Source organism: Stegodyphus dumicola, chromosome 4 (assembly GCF_044657685.1).
Source record: "Stegodyphus dumicola isolate Sdum_Otavi_A_Nest chromosome 4, ASM4465768v1".
NCBI classification, from domain to species: Eukaryota; Metazoa; Arthropoda; class Arachnida; order Araneae; family Eresidae; genus Stegodyphus; species Stegodyphus dumicola.
The window spans coordinates 248,997,363-249,004,892 of NC_140771.1; positions in this window are offsets into that span (position 1 = coordinate 248,997,363).

A 7,530-nucleotide genomic window follows, 5' to 3' on the forward strand; every position below is an offset into this window, starting at 1 on the left:
GCATTTTAAAACCGTCGGTTGCGTGAAAAATGCAAGCATTTATTCAGTAAAAACTGTATTTAGTGATACACCATATCACAAAATTTTAAAAGAATTTCCTTCAGTTACTAGATTACCAGATCCTAAACAACCTGTTAAACACAACACCGTTCATTATATCATAACTAAAGGTCTACCTGTGGTTGCAAAACCTCGTCGGTTAGCTCCAGATCGCTTAAAAATAGCAAAACAAGAATTTCAAACTATGATGCAATTGGGGCATTTGAGACCTTCGAGCAGCAATTATGCATCCCCACTTCACATGGTTCCAAAAAAGGGAAGTGTGGAATGGAGACCTGTAGGAGATTATCGAGCATTGAACGCTCAAACAATAAAAGACAAATATCCTATTCCATGCTTAGCCGATTTTACTGCTGCATTGCACGGTACTAAAATTTTTAGTCATGTCGACCTGATTAAGGCATACCATCAAATACCAATTAACCCAGCCGACATCCACAAAACCGCCATATGCACACTATTCGGTTTATTCGAAAGTACCCGTATGCAATTCGGCTTATGCAATGCATCCGCGACTTTTCAACGTTTTATAGATGAAGTCACGCGGGATTTAGAAGGTGTTTACGCTTTCGTCGATGACTTGCTTATAGCCTCTAAAGATTCTGAGGAACATTGCAGGCATTTGAAAGCTTTATTTTCCAAACTTCAGGAATATGGACTTTGCATAAATGTTTCAAAATGCACCTTTGGTCAAACGTCTATTGATTTCTTAGGTTTTCACCTTAGTGAAAACGGAATTGAACCTCTTCCTGACAAAGTCAAATGTATTTTAGATTTTCCTCAACCTACCACTCTCACTCAGTTTCGCCGATTTTTAGGAATGTTTAACTTTTAAGATGTTTCATACCTAAAGCAGCACATATTCTTTCTCTTTTAATAAAATTGTTAGAAGGCTATATGAATAAAAAGAAATCTAGTTCGCGTGTTCAGGATTCATCCCCACAATTAAATTGGAACGAGAATGCTGAACAAGCCTTTATTGCTGCCAAAAATGCCATTGCTCAGGCTACCCTTTTAAGACACCCGGAGCCCAGCTAAGCATCTGGGTAGATGCCTCAGACGTCGCAATAGGCGGCACACTTATGCAGTTGTCTCAACAAACATGGGAACCTATAGCATTTTTCTCTATGAAACTCAATAAAAGTCAACAGAAATGGTCCGCGTACGATAGGGAATTATTTTCTATTTATTCTGCAATTAAGAAATTCCGACACATGTTAGAGGGCAGAAATTTTATAATTTATACGGATCAAAAACCGTTAATATACGCTTTTAAACAGAACCCTCATAAATGTTCACCTCGACAATTGCGCCATTTAGATTTTATTTCTCAGTACTCTACTGATATTAGGCATGTGCAAGGTTCAAAAAACGTCGTTGCTGACGCTCTTTCAAGAATCGAAATTGATTCCATAACAAAATCTCCATTTTTGGATTTTAAAAATTTTTCGGAAGCTCAACGGCATGATCCGGAGGTACAAGACCTTCTCAAAAACAGCACATCATCTTTGAAACTGGAATTTAAACCGTGCCAATATTCTGATGGTAATATTCTTTGTGACATATCAACGGACATTCCTCGTCCATTTGTTCCGAATTCCTTTCGCAGACTTATCTTTAATCATCTGCATAATCTGTCACATTCAGGAATTGCAGCTACTACGAAGCTTATTTGTTCTCGTTATGTATGGCCCGATATGAAACGTCATATCAAAAATTGGGTGAAATCCTGTGAATCTTGCCAAAAATCGAAAATTACTAGGCATACTAAAGCACCACTGGGCACATTCTCTCTTCCTGATGCACGTTTTTCAGAAATCAATATGGATATCGTCGGACCGTTACCTCCATCAGAAGGCAATGTGTACCTTTTAACTCTCATAGATAGATTCTCCAGATGGCCTGAAGCCATTCCCATCCCGGATATGAAAACGGAAACCATTTGCAAAGCCATCTTCAACTGTTGGATATCTAGTTTTGGCTGCCCATCGATCATAACAACAGACCAAGGTTCTCAAATGAGATCCGCACTTTTTGCAGAATTTACGCGCATTTTGGGTACGAACAGAATCACAACAACAGCCTATCATCCAATGTCCAACGGCATTGTTGAACGATTTCATCGACATTTAAAATCTTTTCTCAAGGCTCACGAGACCAATAACTGGACTGAAACACTACCAGTTGTTATGCTTGGTATTCGGACAGCCGTAAAGGAAGATCTACAGTCATCTTGTGCTGAACTGGTGTACGGCACAACTCTCAAGCTGCCTAGTGATATGATAACGTCATCTAAGATATCTCCGTATGACACACAATTTATCACGAATCTTCGGAATAGAATGCAACAATTGAATCCAATAGCAACATCTGCACATTGCGAAGAAAAATGTTACGTAAGTTCTACCTTAAAGTCGTGTACGCATGTATACTTACGTGTCGATCGAGTAAAGCCACCTCTGTGCCAACCATATACAGGTCCGCATAAAGTCCTTTCTAGAACGGACAAAACTTTCACAATTGATATTAACGGTCTGAAATCTACTCTGTCTATAGACCGTGTGAAACCAGCCTATTTGCTTTCGGATTCAAATTTGCCTGAACTGAAAACAAATAAATTTGCCTGAACTGAAAACAAATAAAGACTTAAAGACAGTTCAGCAGAATAAATCTGCAAACGAACTCTCTAAGACACAAACTGTCACCAGATCGGGAAGACATGTTCACTTCCCTAAGAAACTTGCTTCTTACATAACAATTTAAAACATTTTTTTTAAATTCATATCTTAACATATTTCTTGTTATTTCATGTTTATTATATGTGTCAATACCTTGTTATATATTGAATTGCATTTTGATCTTTTCTAATTTTATATTCTAATTTTGTAATCATGTAAAAAATACCCGACAGTACGGATCCTCTGAGATAATTTCATAACTTATGTCGTTCCTTTGAATAGCCATTAAAGGAACTGGGGGAAAACTCTGTGGTAATGGCGATAAGGAGAGCGCCTTGCGCCCTCCGATAAGTGTGGCAACACTAGAGGAGAAGTTTCTTACGAGTAGCGAGCAGAGCGAAACAGGCAGGCTGTCAGGGAGTATACGCGATGTTCCTAAATAAAGTTTAATTTTTATTGTGCACTATGTCTTGTTAATATTTATATTAATGCAGTAAGAACATAATCTGTGATATGGAATTCGAGGATTGGTGGTAAAACACTAGGAAATCACCATATACTGAAATGCAGTTTGTCAAACCAACACCGACTCTACTTCGGTGATAGCTACTGTTGCTTTACAAGTTACACCCTTTGGGTTTTCCAGAGTACAACATAATTAAATCCTATCCAAGGAGGTTAGAAAAGGAAGGAAGGTTCAACTCAAACCGTGAATCTTCGCAACCATGTTACTACTACAACTTCGGTTCAGGCGCGATACCGACGTTCTCTTGAGTTCCCGCGACCCAGTATAACACGAAATTTAAAGATTTTCAAACACATTTGAGTTCATAACTCTCTTGTGATTCGATGAAGTCCATAGGAAATATGGAGGAAAGGAATAAAATCATGTCAAGTAAAGTATAGAAACCAACGTCATAGTCATCAAGCGATGTTTGTGAACACGAAAGAAATGCTCAGCTCAAATCATCAAGCGCTGCAGCAATTTCAAATTAGGCAGAAGACACTGTGAGGCGTTGAGTAATGTGCAAAGCAACGGATAAGCAGGTTTACAAAGATATGCCAGTAATAGTCTGTCATTATAATAGCAGTAAAAAAGAAAAAGCGTAAATGGAAAGGGACATAGGAGGTATAACAAGGTAAGAGTGGGGCTAATTGTCATTAGGAACATAGATTAACTGAATATACGATACAAAAATTATACAATACAAAGGATATACAATGCAAAACATTAAGTGATGTGTCTTAACACAGCCATTGTCTTTTTTCTATTTACATTTGCAGAAACATCATAGTTGAGAAGAGGAATAACACTGTTATTGACATCCGGAATTTTCCGGAAGAATTTTTCTGCCAGTTTAGCAATATATACATGAATTTCTGAGATGTTTAACTCTCGGTTGATTGCCGTGTTTCTTATGAACCATCGGCAGTTCACCATTTCTCTCAAAATCACATTCTGTACAGTTTGCAGTTTCTGCATGGTGTTATTACAAATATAGCTCCATAATGGCTGCCCCTTATGGGGCTGGACCTTGAGACCTGACTTTTGCAAGGAAGGCTGTCACTGCAACATTTTCCATCATGCAGTCCATTTAGTAATACAATTATCTGTGTGCAAGATATATATATATATTGGGGGGGAATAAAATAAATGGTGCTGTATCTGTTCGAGAGATATACACAAAAGCCATTTTATTCAAAGGGCAGTAGAAAAGGTAGGTGAGAATTGGTCGCATCACGGTTCGGTAAATGAGTAACTTGTTGGCAGTCGAAAGAATGCTGTTCCGAGAAATTAGGGGGTGAGTGTAAGTTTACGTCCTCGGAACTTGGTAATAATATTTGTAACGTGTGGGGACTATGTGAGCAAATAATCAAGTGTAACATCTAGGTAGCGGACTTGCTTTACCCATGGGATTAGGGTGCCATACATTAAAACATGCAGGTTCGGATCAAGTTTCCTCTTTTTTGTGAATAATATGGCATCAGATTAGGAAACATTGATTTGAATCTTCCAGTAGTTTAGCCAGCACTCCATTTCCTGGATGTGATTTTGTACTGCCTGTATAACTGGACCTAGAGACCTGACTTGTGCAAGGAAGGCTGTCATTGCAACATTTTCCATCATGCAGTCCATTTAGTAATATAATTATCTGTGTGTAAGATATATATATTGGGGGGGATAAAATAAATGGTGTTGAATCTGTTAGCCACATACACACAAAACACACAAAAATACACACAAACGATACACACAAAAGCCATTTTATTCAAAGGGCAGTAGAAAACATACATTAACACATGTGATAAATAGTTTATGGAAATAATTATGCCTCAGTTTTTAGATAAGCTGAAATAGTACATCCCATTGGATATAAAAGCAGAAAGGTATGTAAATTTATATCTTTTTATATTTATTTCTGTGTAAAATGTACACTGCGAAAAAAAAATTGGGAGGTACTTTTCCGTTTTGCCGTCGCGGAAGATAAAGTCGCCAATAATGGTACAACCGATGCCAAACGGAATATCCTCGCTGGTAACCTTTTACTCTTCATTTCCAAAACAATTTGCAGCCATTTCTTATCAGATTGATTGTTTCTTTCAATACTGGTTACAATTACATAGAATTTTTACCAGTTCAATTTTATGCCCTAAGGCCATTCGCGGGCGGTAATTAAGTGAATTAAGGTGCAATCACATCGTTCACCCGATGGCGAAAATATAGAAAAGGAAAAGTCAAGGGTTAAATTCATCCATCCTAATGAGAATGCACTACCGAAGTAAAGCACTGCGGTTTTACATAATTTCTGAGTAAGCTATTCCTACGAATTGAAATAATTCCTGCATTTAAACTTGTATTCCAAATTAAGATTTAACTTGAAATTAATGTAGATAATTACTGAGTGAATTAGATTTTTGTAGCGTATACGTGAGATGAGATCACTTGGGGTCACGTGATATGAACCGACGAATCAGAATGTGGTTCCATGAAAGCATAGTAAATTCTTAAATTAATGTCTTTTTACAAATTTATTGTCTTTATTTCTTGGCTTTTTTACAAAATTTTAAACGACATTAAAATGTTTATCCCTTCAAAATAAGAAAATCTTAGAACTAGCATTTGTCAACATTTTTTATGTATATACTGTGTTGTCACCAATAAAGTCTGCTTGGCGAGATTTGCGCCAGCGAAACGGAAAAGTACCAAATGGGACAGTTCTGTATCTCCCATTCTACTGGACCGATTGACAAAATTCCAATTGTGTTTTTCATGTCTCGAAAGCGCGACTTGGGATATATATTACATAGGCATTTTGACACAAAATCGGACTTTTTCTGAAATAACATACCAATTTTTCCCCATATTTCGATTCTAAGATTCAAATCATGCCTAGATATCAAGTTTTGTAAAATTTGGTGCGAAATTTACGGAGAAATTCAAAAAATTATCTTGGCGCAATTTTTCAATTTGCGCCAAGAATAATTCACTTGGCGAACTTCTTAATATATGGCAACCAATTTTTCTTTTCCTCCCATTATGCCGGAGCAGAAAAAAAAAGCACCTCGTTCCTACCTTTTTACATAGAGCATGAGCTGAAAGAAAAACACTTCGTTCCTAATCAAAATCGTAAAAAACAACCTTATATTTAGCGTAGGTATAATGAAACACTCAATCGATTTCGAGGGCAGCTAAAGGTCCCTCCTCATCAGGAGAAAGAAATACATAGAAAGAAGAAAATAGGAGAAGGAGTCACAGAAACACGTAGTGCTTATCCGCACTGCACGTGGTTATAACTAGATTTTTAATCAGAGTTGCACTGGCCGCCTACTTTTACTGAGCCAGGCTGTCTGATCAAGCATAAAGAAATATTAGCGAAGTTAAAATAGGGAGCGAGGGGTAAATGCACCTTACGCTCAAAATCTGAACTTCAAATAATGGAAAGCAACCACTGAACGGATTTTTATACCCTCTGGTAGTACCAAGCGCGAGGAGGTAACGCCATCTATCGGCAAAAATAATTGAATTAAGATAGTAGAATTTTAAAGGCATTAGGAAGGACTGGATTGGACTTCAAATCATTAACTAAACTTTCTAAATCTTTGTGAATGTGAAAAGCCTCAAGAAAATCCAATTCGCCTATGGAAGAAGCCTTTTGGATGATTTTTGCAGACCCAAAATCAAAATTATGGTTAAAAGTCCAGCTATGATACGCTATTGAAGACTTGTTAATTTCGCCTTTTTTGACATAAGATTCATGTTCCTTGATACGAAACTTCAACGCTCTTTTTGTTTGGCCAATATATCTTAAACCACACTGACATGATATACTATAAATTCCCCAAGAATTCAAGACAGAAACGCAATCTTTTAGAATCGAAGGGTGAATTTTATTAATAGGGGAGAAACCGACTTGAAAATTGAATTTCTGGAGAATCCGTGCAATTTTATAGCTAACAGAAGGATAAAATGGAAGCACGACAAGGTCATTAATATTATTTCTAACAGTGGAATGTCTTCTTTGATGGGAATCTGAAAATTTTTTGACGGCTTTATCAATAATCACGGGAGAAAATCCACGGTCAATCGCAACTGCTCTCAAATAATTAAGTTCATTGGTAAGCAAAGATTCAGAGGAACAAACTTTTAGCGCGCGGAAAACATAATAGTAAAAAGAAGCCATTTTTTGCTTAACAGGGTGGCATGACTTGGCATGGGGTGGTAAACAAACTGCAAAGGGTTTACGGTACACAGTGGTGCTAAAATCGGTTTCATTGCGGATTATAAGAATAT